This window comes from Odontesthes bonariensis, chromosome 17 (assembly GCF_027942865.1).
Source record: "Odontesthes bonariensis isolate fOdoBon6 chromosome 17, fOdoBon6.hap1, whole genome shotgun sequence".
Classification (NCBI taxonomy): domain Eukaryota; kingdom Metazoa; phylum Chordata; class Actinopteri; order Atheriniformes; family Atherinopsidae; genus Odontesthes; species Odontesthes bonariensis.
This window is the reverse complement of record NC_134522.1, coordinates 30279935-30297142: the sequence shown is the minus strand read 5'-3', so window position 1 is coordinate 30297142 and position 17208 is coordinate 30279935. Positions and strand designations below refer to the sequence as shown.

The 17208-nt window shown below is 42.0% G+C and overlaps 1 pseudogene; it reads left to right on the top strand.

Moving 5' to 3' along the window:
- Positions 1-960: 960 nt before the first annotated feature.
- Positions 961-17208, top strand: part of LOC142402522 (uncharacterized) — a 64477-nt pseudogene continuing 48229 nt past the window's right edge.

Genomic DNA, 17208 nt, shown 5'->3' with positions numbered 1-17208 from the left:
TTGTTCATGAGATGTGTTATCTGTCTCTGTCTCTACGAAGCTGACAACGTCGTCCAGTTTCGGAAGATGTTCTTCTTTTGTAATTTCATAGTTCTTATTTAACCATTTAGCCCTGAGGTCTGATGGTAACTTGCCAATGATCTCAACCAATGTGCGGCGACCACTGAGCTCTTCCTCACACTTCATGGCAGCAAGCGTATCCTCACAGCCTCTCAGTTGGTCTACGAAGTCTCTGAGTTGCACATTATCTCTTATCTCCTTAAAGTTCAAAACCTTTTCCAACCCAAGCTTGTGAGATGGAATGAGGATTTCTGAATCTTGTTCTTAGTCGCTCAACTGCCTCCTTGCTACCTGCACTAGGATTGGGGTTGTATAAGCAGTGACTTATGGTCTCTCGAGCCTTTCCTTCGGTGTACTGGTGTAGACGAGTTAACCATTGTGGTGAAAAGCCTCATGAACTTCCAATACTGGAGGGGGGTCTCCATCAAACTTGACCATATCCCTTGGTGGGAGCCTAAGAGAGTCTACTTGGACTTGATACTGCTGCCTTGAAAACTCTAGCAATTGTGATATTGAATCCCTAGATATTGGCGAAAGTGACGGTTTTGTCATTGCAGGGATCCTGCCAGCTCTCTGTGTAGAATAGAAATCTGCAGTCAGGGCTTGCTTCTTTTGTTCATTGTGTAGCATCTGTGCATCTAGCTCGGCCTTGTGATGCATTCGCTGGAGTTCCAGTTCAAACTCCTCTTTGTTGCGTTGAAGCAGCACTTCAAAGTTTTCCTGTTCCCTCTTTCGAAGAGCTTGTAGCATCTCTAGCTCTCCTGACACAGAATTTTCATCATTTGTGTCGGCTTGAGGTTGATTGACTAAATCATTTTGGTTTGTGACGTCTAACTCTTCATCAACATCTGGATAATCGTCAGCTCCATTTTTAATTTCATGCAGCCAGGCTAGAGCCTCATGACGCACATCATGAACGCTCATCAAGATAAGCATCTCATAGGCATCAAACTCTTCTTTGTCAATGTCATCAGTGAGTCTATCATGATAACATCTGTGTGCTTCTTGAAGTTGTGCGAGGGCTAGGTCGAGGCTTTCCAATGCTGCTTTCAACTCTTCAGGTTTGTTTTCTCGGATTTTTACATTCACAGCCATTATCATCTTGGTTACAGCTGCTTTAGCTTGTCCTCGCCTCCTTTTCTCCTGCAGAATCTTTGGCTTCAGACATGGTTGCCACTCGTGTTTAACTTTATGTTACGAATAACATATGGTAGTCTTTGTTGTCGTTGTTGTTGTTTATTGCCTTGTGAATTACACGGTCAAACCGGTTAAACTGTAAAGAAATAAATTTTTAAATATTTAGCATTTTTTAGCATTCAAATACACACAAATTTTAAACCATACATTTTAAAGCTTCACAGTAAAACATGTGAACAAATCACAGCCAAAGTTGAGCTGGCTTTAACTCACATTTTACAACATTATTTCAACCTGGAGAGACTCACACGGAGAGAGAGGGAGACAATTGCAAGGTTCATTGTCAATATTTCTTTGGCACTCGGGCCCCGGCGGAGGACATGCAAGTTGAACCGCTGTGAGCTTGAAAGTCCGGCATAGGGAGAAAGATGCTGGATATCTTCCCCCCCTGGGACCCGAACCTGGTGGCGGAGTCGTATGAAGGAAGGAGATACCGATGACCTTGAGACACCGGGTGGAGATGGGGAGGTGGTAGGATGCAGCTTGCTGGCGAACAGGGAGAGCCCAGGAAGGAGAGCCTTATATCTGGATTCTGGACGGTTGATGAGCGATTGGCCACACCTGGTGAGTCTGCCATGTTGAATTTGCGGCTAGCCTTCATAAGCCACATATAATTTCCCTTTGAACACATCATCCTCAATCTGTTTGGTGAACTAAACAAGTGCTAGCATTTCGCTAACTAGCCGCTAACGTACAAAACCCTTAGAAACAGCTAGTATATTTCATCTGCGTAACAGCCCATGCAGAAAAAACACATTTCCTGATTGTTTACAACGTTCAAAATGAACTTGCCGCGTTGGGCAATGTATCAGAATATAAGTCAAAGCATTGAGTTTCATGTCGTTGGTATGCTTCTTTTAATGACGGCAAAGAAGTTCCTGTTTTATCCCATTTTTATTTTCTTAACTACATCACTTACGGTTTTTGTCAAGACCCAAATCGATGCGATCTAAACAAAATATACAACCTCCCGGGAGGAGTGAAAGGAGTGAACACAACATTAAGATTAGTATCAAAGATTACCCCGAAGTACTAAAAGTGTTGAACCACATCAAGTGTCTCTGCATCCACCATGACTGATGGTTGCTGTCCCTCTGTTTGCTGCCGGGAGTAAAACATACAGACTGTTTATTTTTTTATTCAAATGTAAACAACAGTTTTGGAGCCAATAGGACACCGGCACCGTGGCTCCTGAGAGAATGGCAGCAGCTTCTTAAATTGAATTGGCATGACAGTATAATACAGTGTCGTCAGCATATGGTTGCATCTTTATATTTCTACAGACATTTGGTAAGTTATGGACATTTAGGCTGAATAAAACAGGACCCAATATTGAGCCCTGTGGTACTCCAGCAGAAGAAGTGAGGTATGAAGATGACGAATCACCTATTTCAACTGCCTGTTTCCTGTGCGACAGGTATGATTTCATCCAGCAGAGGGCACTATTTTGAAAAGTTGAAATGAGCTGATTTAGCAATAAGCACATCATGATTAATGGTGTCAAAAGCACGCTTTAAATGAAGAAATACAGCAGCTACAAAGCCACTCTGATCCAACAAGCTCTTTAAGTTTTCTAGGAAATAACAGGTAACTGTCTCTGCTGAATGGAATTTCCTAAATCCAAACTCCATTGGATGAAGAGTGGCATGGCCATTATTTCAGAGTTCAGTCAGTTCTGTGGTAACCCATTTCTCCGCTACTTTGGAAATTCTAGGTAAAATACTTATGGGTCGATAGATTTTGTCGGCCTTAAAGACGGGGGTGACCCGAGCAATCTTCCATATCGATGGTACCGTTCCTTGTTTTATCGATAGATTTACAAGATGTGCAACTGGGTCAGCAAGAGCCTGTTTATTGGTCTTTAAAAGGTCACTAGTAAGACCAAATGAATCTCTGGCCTTTTTAGAGATGAAATATGTGAGCATTTAAAGGGCTTCGCAAGTTCCTCAACTAAGCCAATGAAAAATCTATTGATAACTCACAATAATCTCCAGATTGTCAGTTAGCTCATCATTTACCTGGAGCTGAAGATCACTAAGATGGGGAGATAACTCATTTAGATTGTTCCATATTAGTTTTTAATCACCATTTGCCCCATTTATGGCCTCAATATAGAATCTGCTTTCACCTTACGGGTCATCCACCTTACGGGACTTTTTCTCTATTTTTCATTCATTTTATAATTTCATTGTTCAACCAGGGCAGATTATTTCTATGTTGCTTGGATTTGTTGCTCTAGAATGCACTGCTGAGGGTGGCAGCACGTTGGAGTAGCTCTGTACCTCACATTGAGATTTTCTTTTTTTTTTCTAAATTTCATTCCTGTTTTTTCTTGGAAGAAATTGTATTTTTCGGACAACTGTTCCTTCCTGCCTTGGATGCTGTGCAGCTGGATTGATTTTTCCCAATACTTTTGTATATTTTTCTCTTTTGTTATGATGCATGACCATAGCAACAGGGTGGTTTACAACAGGGAGCAGCTGATTAACATGGGAAAAGCAGAAATAATTTGACAACTGAAGCCAGAAATCCCACTGGAGTTGAAAAGGAGGCGTCGTGGATGCAGAGCAGGAGCAAAGAGGAGAGAAAGAAAGAAGAAGTTCAAACCATCTCTGCCATCCGTCATCATGGGCAATGTAAGATCGTTAGCTAACAAGTTGGATGAACTTCTAGCCTTGACAAGGACTCAGCAAGAATATCGGGAATGTAGCATTATGTGTTTTACTGAGGCTGCAGGATCATATCCCCAACTCCAGCGTCTCTCTGCCGGGCTTCCTGACTGTACGAGCAGATCGAGATTTAATGAGTAGCAGGAAAAGGAAATGGGATGGATTGGCAGTGCTTGTCAACAACAGATGGTGTCACACATTACATGTTACTGTGAAGAGTCATCTCTGCAGTCCTGACATTGAACTATTGGCAGTAAGTTTTCGTCCATATTATTTGCCAAGAGAGTTCACCAGTGTTGTTTTGGTGGCTGTTTACATTCCACCCTCAGCTGTTGCCGACACCGCATGTGATGTCATCAGTTCCGTTGTTGCTAAGATACAGACACAACACCCCAATTCTTTTGTGGCAATATCTGGTGATTTTAATCATGCCTCACTCTCTGCTACACTGCCAACTTTTCAACAGTTTGTCAGCTGCTCTACCAGAGGAAACAAGACATTGGATTTGTTTTACACAAATGTCAAGGATTCATACATTTCCAAATCAAGACCTCCCCTGGGTAAATCAGATCACAACCTTGTTTTTCTCTGTTCAGCATATAAACCCCTTGTCCAGAGACTACCTGTCACAAAAAGGACTGTTAGAAAGTGGTCACAGGAAGCTGAAGAAGCCTTACAGGGTTGTTTTGATGCAACCGATTGGATTTCGCTTTGTAAGCCACATGGAGAGGACATTAATGCCATGACTGAGTGTGTGACTGACTATATAAACTTCTGTGTGGACAACACCATCCCCACCAGAACAGTGAGATGCTTCCCTAATAACAAACCCTGGATCACCAGTGAGCTAAAGGAACTATTGAACAAGAAAAAAAAGAGCCTTTAGGGAGCGAGACAGGGAGTTACTGAGGAGTATACAGAAGCAGCTCAAAGTCAAGATCAGAGAGACCAAGGAGGTGTATAGAAAGAAGCTTGAGAGTAAACTGCAGAGGAACAATATCAGAGATGTGTGGTCAGGAATGAAGAAGATCACAGGCCTCAAACAGAGGGAGGATCGGATGAATGAAAGTCTGGACAGAGCAAATGAGCTGAACACATTCTTCAACAGGTTCAGTTCAGGAACAAGCTCACCATCCTCCCCTCCTGTTCCCAGCCAAAGAGACATCCCACCCTCCTCTGACCCACAGCTTTCCTGTAACATCTCCACCTCCACCTCAGTCATGGATTCTTCTGCTTCCACTAGTTTGTCTTCAACCCAATCAGGAGATGCTGCCGTCCCCTTTGCCTCCCCCTCCCACTTTTCTGTTTCTAGAAGTCAGGTGAAGAGGCAGTTGGAGAGACTGAACCGGAACAAGGCTGCAGGTCCAGATGGTGTCAGCCCCCGAGTCCTGAAGGCCTGTGCAGAGCAGCTCTGTGGGATTCTGCAACACCTTTTCAACCTTAGCTTGACCCAAGAGAAGGTACCACTGTTGTGGAAGACATCCTGTCTGGTTCCGGTACCAAAGAAAACTCACCCTTCAGTCATCAATGACTACAGACCTGTTGCCCTGACATCCCACATCATGAAGGTCCTGGAGAGACTCCTGTTGACCCACCTGTGTAAGCAAACCAGCACATATCAGGACCCCCTGCAGTTTGCTTATCGTCATGGAGTTGGAGTTGAAGACGCTATCATACACCTGCTTCAACAAACCCACTGTCATCTGGACAAAGCAGGCAGCACTGTGAGGATCATGTTCTTTGATTTCTCCAGTGCATTTAACACAATCCAGCCTGATCTGCTTCGTCTGAAACTCCAGAAGACTCAGGTGGAGGCCGCAACAATCACCTGGATTAATGACTACCTGACAAACAGACCACAGTTTGTCAGACTGAAGAATTGTGTGTCTAACCAGGTGATCAGCAGCACAGGAGCACCACAGGGGACTGTACTCTCACCAGTGTTGTGCCAGTTCACAGCTTTTCTGAACTAGTTCAAGTTCAGTTCATACATGCTCAAAGTGAACAGTTCACGTTCAAAGTTCACAATTTTAATTCTGAAATAGTTCAAAGTTCAGTTCATTTTACTTTTTTCGTGAGATATTCAAACAAATACTTTTTTTCACACTACGAGCTAGAAATCACTATATGTTCTTTGAAACTGCTCATTGTAGACATTTGCTCATGACACTGCAATTGTGGGTTTCTTACCAGGTGTTGAAACTTGCAGCAGTACAGACAAGGTAGACCAGTTGGCAGTGTCATTTGCGTTTGGGGTTGGCAGGGGGTCTTTTTTCCCTTTCCTCCCTTATGACCCTCGAGGGCGTGTATATATGCATTCAAACTGGATGGGATGTTTTAACTCAATGTGCCGTTTCAAATTCGAGAAGGACGTTGTTGATGTCCTAACTTGTTTTTGCTGCGCAGGTGGACATATCTTACACAGAAAAGTAAGATTTTTGCCGTCGGGGTCTTGGTTTGCAAGAGTGTAAAATTGTTTTAAATGTTCATAAGGAGAATCGGTGTCTGTCTCCGTGCCATCACTTCCACTAGCCTTTTTTTTTTAATTGCAGCGCTTTCACTCACTCTCGTCATTGCTCTCTCTCTCTCTCTCGCTCGCTCCTCCAGCCCTCCGCACGCAATTCATCACGGGTAACGTCGTTCGGAAGCCAGTATGTTATTCAACTATTCTCAGCCGGACACTACGTTGCCCGCAATGCATTGCGCACCCAATGTCAAAACCATTTCTGTCTGGTGATACATGATTTAAGCGGCACCAGCTAGAATACAGGAGGGAGGAACTTTATCTCGTTGCGTTTCAAAAGAGAAAACAGATGTCACTCAGTTTTCAATGGAAAACAAATTCCAACGTTCATTTACAGTGATGTCTGCCGTTCATGACACATAATGTGAACTCATTCACGTTCAAGTTCTTTATCAAAAAACGTGTTGCGTTCAGTTCAACGTTCGCGAAAAAATGAGCATGTTCAATGAACGCGTTCTTTTGAACTCGTTCACGCACAACACTGACTCTCACCATTCCTTTTCACTCTGTACACTTCAGACTTCCAGTATAAGTCAGACTCCTGTCATCTACAGAAATATTCAGATGACTCTGCAGTTGTCTGGTGTATCAGAGATGGACAAGAAGCTGAGTACAGAGAGCTGGTGGACCGTTTTGTGGCATGGTGTGGGAACAATCATCTCATCTTGAATGTTAACAAAACAAAGGAGATGATTGTAGATTTCAGGAGAAACAGGGTCAGATCAAACCCTGTTTCCATCATGGGAGAAGAAGTGGAGGTGGTTGAGGAATATAAATACCTTGGTGTTCATGTGGACAACAGACTGGACTGGAGACACAACAGTGAAGCCATCTACAAGAAAGGACAGAGCAGACTGTACTTCTTGAGGAAACTAAGGTCCTTCAAGGTTTGCAACAAGATGTTGCAGATCTTCTACAAGTCTGTTGTTGAGAGCGTCATTTCCTCTTGCGTCATCTGTTGGGGCAGCAGCATCAGAACCAGGGACCTAAAAAGACTCACCAACCTGATAAGGAAGGCTGGTTCTGTTCTGGGGACGACTGTGGAACCTCTGGAGACAATAATGCAAAGAAGGATTTTGCATAAAATCAAGAGAATTATGGACAACCCTGAACATCCTCTCCATGAGACTGTTATCGGAAAACAGAGTCTCTTCAGTCAAAGGCTTCTTCAGTTTGGATGCAAAACGGACCGCTACAGGAAATCTTTCCTGCCCACAGCCATCAGCATCTATAATAACTCTTTGATTTAATTGAGCTACATCAACATTTAATTTCCCTCTGGGATAAATAAAGTAATTTTTAATTGAATTTGAATTGAATTGAATTTACCTTTTTTTTGTGATGTGCGTTATAATATCATTGACTTCTTTAATAAAGTTATCTGAGCTAGCCTCAATGTTGTTATTTTCCAGAATATTAGACCTTCTAGATTTTGGATTTCCTCATTCAGGAATTGTTGCTGGCTTTTGGGTATGAAGTAGAACTGGTGACCTCTGGTGGATGACATTAAATGTTTCCTCTTAATTTTCCATGAGCACAAGATAAAATTGTGATCTGACAGGCCAGATAATAGATTAAAAGGCTTAGAGATTCTTTCAGGATTATTAGTAAATATTAGATCAATTGTTGTATTTGACGTATTAGTTATTCTTGTCGGCCCTTTTATAATTTGTGTCAAATTGTACTCATCCATCAGCTGTTTAATTTTTTTCCTGACTTGATGTCCCAGTTGATATTAAAATCAGCGAGTAGGATGATTTCCTTCTTCAAGTTGCTGTGATTTAAGATTGTCTGAAGATGATCATAAAACACATCCTTTGCTGAGGTGGATCCACACAAATCACAGTAAAAGACATTGCAGAGCAGAGTGATGCATTTAGACCAATACACTCAGCGTTAACGTCTGTAGGCCACCTTATTAGTTCATGTTGAAACTTCTCTTTGACATAGATTAATACTCCCCCACCTCACCCTGCTTCTCTAGCCTTTCTACATACATTATATCCTGGAATGCTGGTAGCTGCTGTAGATGATGATGAATGTGTCAACCAACTTTCAGATATTCCAAGTATATCAATATTAGAGTCACTTAATAAATGTTCCATTTGCTCAGTTTGTGTTTTTCCTGGTTAAAAACAACAAAGTGTTTCCTGGTTTCATCTCCTCTCTCTGAGCTGCAGATCCAGATGTGCTTAGACTCAACATGTGCTGCAGGCTGAATGATCTGCTGGAAGAAAATCAGTGGGCAGATTGTTGTGGTGGGACATTTTCTGGCTCTCAGTCTGCAGATTTGACTTCATTATTTGTGTTTAAAAGTTATGGGTTACATGAATTGAACCTGGTGGTGGTAATATTCTGGGTCTTTAATGGTTAGATGACAGGTTTGTAGAGTTGTAGGTTAGCTTCGAGAAATCTTTTGTGTGAACTTCAAAAGGATCTAAGTCTTCTTCCTCTCTGTCATTGCAGAAACATAGAGCCCAAGAGGGATCAAGATGGCACTGCTGTAAGGACTGTGGGAAAGTTATCAAACGATCTCGTCTAAGGTATCATCAGAGGCTTCATACTGGAGAGAAGCCATACAGCTGTGACCAGTGTGGGGCAGCTTTCACTCAATTATCTCATTTAAAGACACACCAACGTATTCACACAGGAGAGAAACCTTTCAGCTGTGACCAGTCTGAGGCAGCTTTCACTACATTAGATAATCTAAACAGACACCAACGTGTTCACACAGGAGAGAAACCTTACATCTGTGGTCAGTGTGGGGCAGCTTTCACTCAATTATCTAGTCTAAAGAAACACCAACTGATTCACACAGGAGAGAAACCATACAGCTGTGGTCAGTGTGGGGCAGCTTTCACTGCATTATCTCATCTAAAGAGACACCACCGTATTCACACAGGAGAGAAGCCTTACAGCTGTGGTCAGTGTGGGTTAGCTTTCACTTGATTAGGTAATCTAAAGACACACCAACGTAGTCACACAGGAGAGAAGCCATACAGCTGTGGTCAGTGTGGGGCAGCTTTCACTGCATTATCTCATCTAAAGAGACACCACCGTATTCACACAGGAGAGAAGCCTTACAGCTGTGGTCAGTGTGGGTTAGCTTTCACTTGATTAGGTAATCTAAAGAGACACCAACGCAGTCACACAGGAGAGAAATGATTGGCTTAAATCATCATCAATTTTTACTGCAGATAAGCAAACATTCACCTGGGAGCAGCAACAGGAACTACCAATCAGAAGCCTTGCATTTGTTCAGATTAAAAATCTTCTTTGTGGATTACCACCTTCTCTTGTCAGGACTTTAGTTCTGAATGTTCTGTGGGGAGCACATGTTTGAAGAACCATTGAAAGTGCTTTATAATTTGTTGGGATTGCTTTAACCGGGAACGGATCTCCCGACGTTCAAGACAAACATGGCATCAATTGTGAGTTAATGGACAGAACAAAATGCAGTCTGTTTGAAAGTAGAAACATGTTTATTCTGTTATACTGAAAATATTTGTTTTGTTTAAAATTAAGATTCATAAAGTAGCTTTGCACCAGCTGTGGGTATTTATGTAAACATCTGAAGAAGCAATATATCATTTCAGTTTGATGTGAAGTCGAGCTTTACACTCGTCTATATTTCATTGTTCTGCATTTGATTAAAGGTCAGATGTTAACTTTTCTCATGCTTTTCATGTTCTTGCTACACAGATATTTTTGAAGAAAATGTGTTTGGTTACGAGGGAAAGTTGACCCGTATCATATTCCCAAAAGACCCAGAAATCTTTAACGCAGTCTGAAAAAGGTTTGGAGTTGTTCCCAGTACTTCCCAGACAGCTGTATGATGCTCATGACTGAAGCTGAAAGTTAAGGCTGTTCCAACACTAAAAGGGCATGAGGCTCAACTTGAAGCTGTGAAACTCTTTCAAATGTCTGTTGTGTTGGAATCAGATGTGTGAACGCATTTTAGTCCAAACGTCATGGCTGCACTGAGGGAAAAGGCAGCTAAGCAGGCTAACGGTACTTTGAATTGAACCGTTTAACATGAGAAAACTGAACTGATCTGTTTGTTGCTTCTACAACTGCTCAGTTACTCACACAATCAGGTACTGAGCAGATTTACCAAACAGACATTCTGCTGTAATCTCAGATGCTCTCAGTCGCGCTGCTCACGTTGTTTTAGTCCACAACTCTTCAATTCAATTCCAATTCAATTCATTTTTATTTATATAGCGCCAAAAACAACAAATGTCATCTCAAGGCACTTAGATAGTAAGTCCAATTCAAGCCAATTGGAATTCAATTAATTAATAATAATCATAATTCATAAAATAATCCAATTCGTTCATATAGAGCCAATTCAAAAACAATTTCCTAGCTAAGAAAACCAACAGATTGCACTGAAAACTTTTTGTTTTTCGTTCCAATCTCCCGGCCTGAGCGGCGTGCCTGAGGCGACTGTGGAGAGAAACGACTCCCTTTTAACAGGAAGAAACCTCTGGCAGAACCAGACTCAGAAAGGGTGGCCATCCGCCTCGACCGCGACGGCGGCACTGTAACACCATTCAAAGGATATCTGTTGGAACAGGGAAACACGAGTTAATGACCACAATAATATCACATATACATAAAGAGAGTAAAGTGAGGAAAGGTGTGTCAGATGAGGCCCCCCAGCAGTCTAGGCCTATAGCAGCTTAACTATGGGATGTTTCAGGATCACCTGAGCCATCCCCAACTATAAGCTTTATCAAAAAGGAAAGTTTTAAGCCTGGTCTTAAAAGTGGAAAGGGTGTCTGCTTCCCGGACATTTACTGGCAGCTTATTCCACAATTGAGGGGCCTGATAACTGAAGGCTCTGCCTCCCATTCTACTTTTAGAAACTCTGGGAACCTCAAGTAAACCTGCAGTTTGGGAACGAAGTGCTCTGTTAGGAAAATATCTTACAATGAGATCTTTAAGATATGATGGAGCTCGGTCATTAAGAGCTTTATATGTAAGGAGAAGAATCTTAAATTCTATTCTGAATTTAACAGGGAGCCAATGAAGAGAAGCTAAAACTGGAGAAATATGATCTCTCCTGTTAGTTCTCGTCAAAACTCTATCTGCAGCATTTTGGATCAACTGAAGGCTTTTCAGAGAATACGTAGGACAGCCCAATAATAAAGAATTACAGTAGTCCAATCTTGAAGTAACAAATGCATGAATTAGTTTTTCTGCATCTGAGACTCTGAGACAAGATGTTCCTGATTTTAACAATATTACGAAGGTGAAAGGAGGCAGTCCTAGAAACCTGTTTTATATGCGAGTCAAATGATAAGTTCTGGTCAAAAATAACTCCAAGGTTCCTCACTGTAGAACTAGAAGCCAAGGAAATACCATCTAGAGTAACTATATAGCTAGACAATTTCTCCCTGAAACGCTCAGGTCCAAAGATAACGACTTCAGTTTTGTCTGAATTTAGCAGCAGACAGTTCTGAGTCATCCAGGTCTTTATGTCTTTAAGACATGCTTGTAGTCTGACCAACCTATTGGTTTCATCTGGTTTTATAGATAAGTACAGCTGAGTATCATCAGCATAGCAATGGAAATTTATGCCATGCTGTCTAATAATGTTACCTAATGGAAGCATGTATAAAGTGAAAAGAATCGGTCCAAGCACAGAACCCTGGGGAACTCCATGACTTACTCTGGTGTGTGAGGAAGATTCTTCATTTACAAGAACGAACTGAAATCTATCAGATAAATATGATTTAAACCAGCCTAATGCAGTTCCTTTAATCCCAATAACATGTTCAAGTCTGTGTAATAAGATACTGTGATCGACCGTATCAAATGCAGCACTGAGATCCAACAGGACAAGCACAGACACAAGTCCGCTATCAGAGGCTAAGAGGAGATCATTGGTAACTTTCAGCAGTGCAGTTTCTGTGCTATGATGCACTCTGAATCCTGACTGAAACTCTTCAAACAAATTATTTCTGTGTAAATGATCACAAAGCTGAGCTGCAACTATTTTTTCAAGAACTTTAGACATAAAAGGGAGATTGGATATAGGTCTATAATGAGCCAACACTTCTGAATCAAGAGTAGGTTTTTTAAGTAAAGGTTTAATTACAGCAACCTTAAAAGTCTGAGGTACATATCCTGTCAACAAAGACAGATTGATCAAATCCAATATGGAAGTGTCAATTAATGGGAAAACCTCCTTGAACAGTCTGGTTGGGATTGGGTCTAAAACACAAGTTGATGGTTTAGAAGAGACTATTGCGGTTGTTAGTTCAGAGAGATCAACTGGGCAGAAGCCGTCTAAATACAAATCAGGTTCTAAAGATACTTCTAAAGCTGCTGTACTTGATGATACATCACTAATAATAGTGGGAAGGACTCCATCAATCTTCTCTCTGATAGAAACAATTTTATTAATAAAGAAGCTCATGAAATCATCACTGCTGAGAGTTAAAGGAATAACTGGCTCAGCAGAGCTCGGACTCTTGGTCAGACTGGCTACAGTGCTGAAAAGAAACCTGGGATTATTCTTATTCTCTTCTATCAATGATGAATAATAAGCAGTTCTAGCTTTACGAAGGGCTTTCTTATACATTGTTAAACTATCTTTCCAGACTAACTGAGACTCTTCTCTTCTTCTTCTTCTTCTTCTTCTGCCCCGACGGCTACACAACTTACCCAGAACACCTGGTGGCAGAGTGTGCACACGACACCCTTATACTTTATTGGATTGTATATACAAACTCAAACGCTGATCATTTAAACCTGCTTCAGGCTGTTTTTGTTCCCTTTAGTTTTAAGCTGACTGTGTTTTGCGTACCCTGAGCATTTCAGTGGAAAATGTTCAGCACAGACTTGGAGTTGTATTGTGTTCTTGTGGTAACTACGTCCCCACAGCTATTATGTCCTTAAGAGTTTCTTAGAAAGCGCTTTCTGCTGCTCACAATGGGAGAATCTCACTGACAAATCCCACTTTGGCCTAAAGATGTGATCAGCGGTGACTTTTGTGTGTTAGCGACTGGCGCTACGGTCCTGGCTGAACAGGAAGTAGCCACCAGAAATGCAAGACAGTCGCTGTAGCGACTGAATGTTACCCAGGACTGTCTTCCTGTATGCAGATGGTCATCAGTGAAGTCACCTCCCCCAAATGAACCTCGTCATGTTGTGTATATGTGGCAAAACATGGCGAGCCAGCCCCGGCTGTTAGCGTGACAGAGACAGTCCCTCAGTCAGAGATCAACCTCAGAAGTTAAACCCAGTTTGTAACTGAGCTGACTCACAGTGGAAGTCACACGTTAGATCTGGTTCTCAGTGAGTGTTTCCTGTTGAGATCTAGCCGTGTCTGATCAGTGCTGCAGTTTCTTGTTTTACATTTTTCTCCCCTCTTACTCAGACTACACCTGAAACTAATCAAAATCAGGAAGCAGCATGAAGAATTGTCACATCAGCCAATTCAAAGAAGTAATAACAAGTGCTTCAAAAAGGCAAATGAATGAAGGGACGTAAAAATGAGGAAAATACCCTCAGTCCCCAGAAGTCTTTCTGGGGTTCTTGCTCCCAAAACACACTGAGCGCTGCTTCTGTGCTTCAGTGTTTTTCAGTAGTTTGTGTTTACTTTTTCAACCTCCGTAATGATCTGTAAAACTGAAGGTTGTTGAAGAACACAGTGCTGGATCCAAACAATAGTGTAATGTTCCAATTTGACCTCCTGGTGGCAGTGTTGTCTCACTGGTGGGGATTTCTCATTGATTCTTTTTTTTTTTTTTTCCCTTGTCCTGTCCAGCATTATGGCAGCAGAATTGTAATCTGAATACCGTTTATGCTAAACACATTTGCTATGCTATGCTATGCATTTTGCTATGGACATCAAGGGAAGCTTTATGAATGCAAAGCTCCCCTTGATGTCCATCAACTCCTTATTTTTATTTATCTATTTTTGTTACAATATTTAACATGATATGATAATAGTGCCGAACCGGACCGGGGGACAGAGAGAGAGGGAGAGCAAAGAAGAGAAAAAAAGGAACAGAAACATGAAGAGACAAACATAAAAAACAATGAAAAATCAGACAACCAGCTGCTACACCTGTAAAAACAAAACTGAAGATGATTCACGGCTTTTGTGAGGAATCCAACCTTAGAAGCACCAGGAGCACCTGGAAGCAGACAATCAGAACAAACACACAAACAAACAAAAAAAACACAAGCAGCAGCAATCACATGTAATATAACTGTGGATACGGATGACCTTAAACCACAGGACAGCACAACAACTGCTTAGTGAGCATGCTACTGGGCTAATGAATGTGTGTATGTGAGTAGTGTGTGTGTGTGTGTGTGAGAGAGAGTGTGTGTATGTGTATGTGCATGAACATGCAATACACATAGATGGTCCCACATAATAACCATGCTTAAATATCAGTGTATAGGGCCACAATCCCCCCACCCCCCAGCAATCAGAAAAAGGACCAGCAGGACAACTCCTCCTCCTGGCCTGCCCACCCCAGGCAGCAACCAGGCAACAGGGGTGCGGGAAGACCCCTCCCCTCCCCCCTCTGGCTCTTTGATATTTTCTAATAGTGAGCATTTAAAATTGAGGGGCAAGCAACCTTGTGGAACTGGGAGCGTGGCCCTCCGGGCAGCCTACATACCCAAAGAGCCCCGCCCACCAGATACCACTCAGTGCTATCACCCCCCAAAACCTAATGTGCGTGTGTGTGCGTGTGTGTGCGTGTGTGTCTCATGATTAGTGATGTCTAAGGTGTAATTACTTCTTTGAATTGGCTGATGTGATCTCATTGATTCTTTGAAAAGCAGGAATCAACGTCAGATATTCATGATCTGAAGGGGGTGAACTCCTGTGCTTCTGCAGAATACCTTAGTTTTCTCCAGTGCGACCATGAAGTTAGTGTTTTTCGCCATATATATTTATATTTACACTAACTTATAGATTTAATCTGCTGTAACTCCTGGTTAAATGGAGGTTTTCCTCTTTCTTTAACTGCAGAATTCCACCGTAATATAATTCTAGTTAAAAAAATAAAATAATAAACTCATGTGTCAGCTTTAGTTATTTATAAATGTAGATTGATGATACAAATTGGATGGAAGCTTTTGGCTCCGGATGAAATGTTTTGGGTTCATGAATTTTTGAGGGGTGGCAACAAATGGCAGATGTGTACATATACTGAATTTAATCAGTTTGATCTCCAACCATGTTATCCAGAACCGGATAGTACACAGAGACACAAAACGTGTGTTTGCTATCTGGAACTACATGCTGTCCCAAGGCGTGGTGGACGACAGTATCCTGAAGCGCCTTCGTTATCTGTCTCGGCCTCGTTAGTTTTCGCTGAGTCGTGTCAATGTTACTTTGTTGACATAAATCAAGTGTTTCACTCCACATTTCCCCAAAAGATGCTTGACTACGGTACTGGACCAGTGTCTCTTTAAGTGCTTCAATAAGTTCTACAGCCTTAGCATGGTCCACTGTTTTAGACTGGAGCATTTCTGATAAAAATGTGGAGTCACTCAAGACCTTTCTGAACAGAACTAGAGATCCAGCAAAATTCAGATCAATTTGAGCCAACATCCCTCTTGCTTCACCAGCTCTCTGTGGATGGTTCTCAGATCTCTTCAGGCACCTTCAAGGCAACCTGTCCAGAACATTGAGACATGCTGTGGGCCTACAAGCCCAACGTGTATCACTTAGCCGTTGGAGTTCCCTTGGAGCACCATCAAACATCTCATGCACTTCCAGCCATTTGTTATGTACATAAGACCCAGAGATGAAAACATTCAGTCCTTCCAATAATGAGAAGAAGTTTCCTGCATCTGCCGCACTTTTCACAGTGTCTGCTATAACCAAGTTCACGCTACAGTGAACATAGAAGGCATGTTTGGCTACTTCTTTTGTTTTTGCTTGAACACCTGCATGTGCCATCGTAGCCTACAAGGTTTTTCTTGTACTCCAGGAAGCATATCATCCTGTTACTTAAAGCAGCAGCATCCAGGTGTTCTGCCACTTCAAACTGTATCGCTGCCTTCATTGATCTCACTAAGGCCTTTGATTCCGTCGTCCATCACATCCTCCTTCAGAGGCTCTTCAACATTGGTCCACTCATGCTGTTGGTTTGCCAGCTACCTAAGTCACAGAACCCAGCAAGTAAAAACTGAAAACATGGTGTCAGCCCCTCTCACCATCACCAAAGGAGTACCTGAAGGTTCTATTTTAGGTCCACTGCTGTTCTCCATCTACATCAACGACATTACAAAAAGTGCTGGCAATTCCAAATTGTAAAAAAAAATGTGGGAACAATCATCTCATCTTGAATGTTAACAAAACAAAGGAGATGATTGTAGATTTCAGGAGAAACAAGGTCAGATCAAACCCTGTTTCCATCATGGGAGAAGAAGTGGAGGTGGTTGAGGAATATAAATACCTTGGTGTTCATGTGGACAACAGACTGGACTGGAGACACAACAGTGAAGCAATCTACAAGAAAGGACAGAGCAGACTGTACTTCTTGAGGAAGCTAAGGTCCTTCAAGGTTTGCAACAAGATGTTGCAGATCTTCTACAAGTCTGTTGTTGAGAGCGTCATTTCCTCTTGTGTCATCTGTTGGGGCAGCAGCATCAGAACCAGGGACCTAAAAAGACTCAACAACCTGATAAAGAAGGCTGGTTCTGTTCTGGGGACGACTGTGGAACCTCTGGAGACAATAATGCAAAGAAGGATTTTGCATAAAATCAAGAGAATTA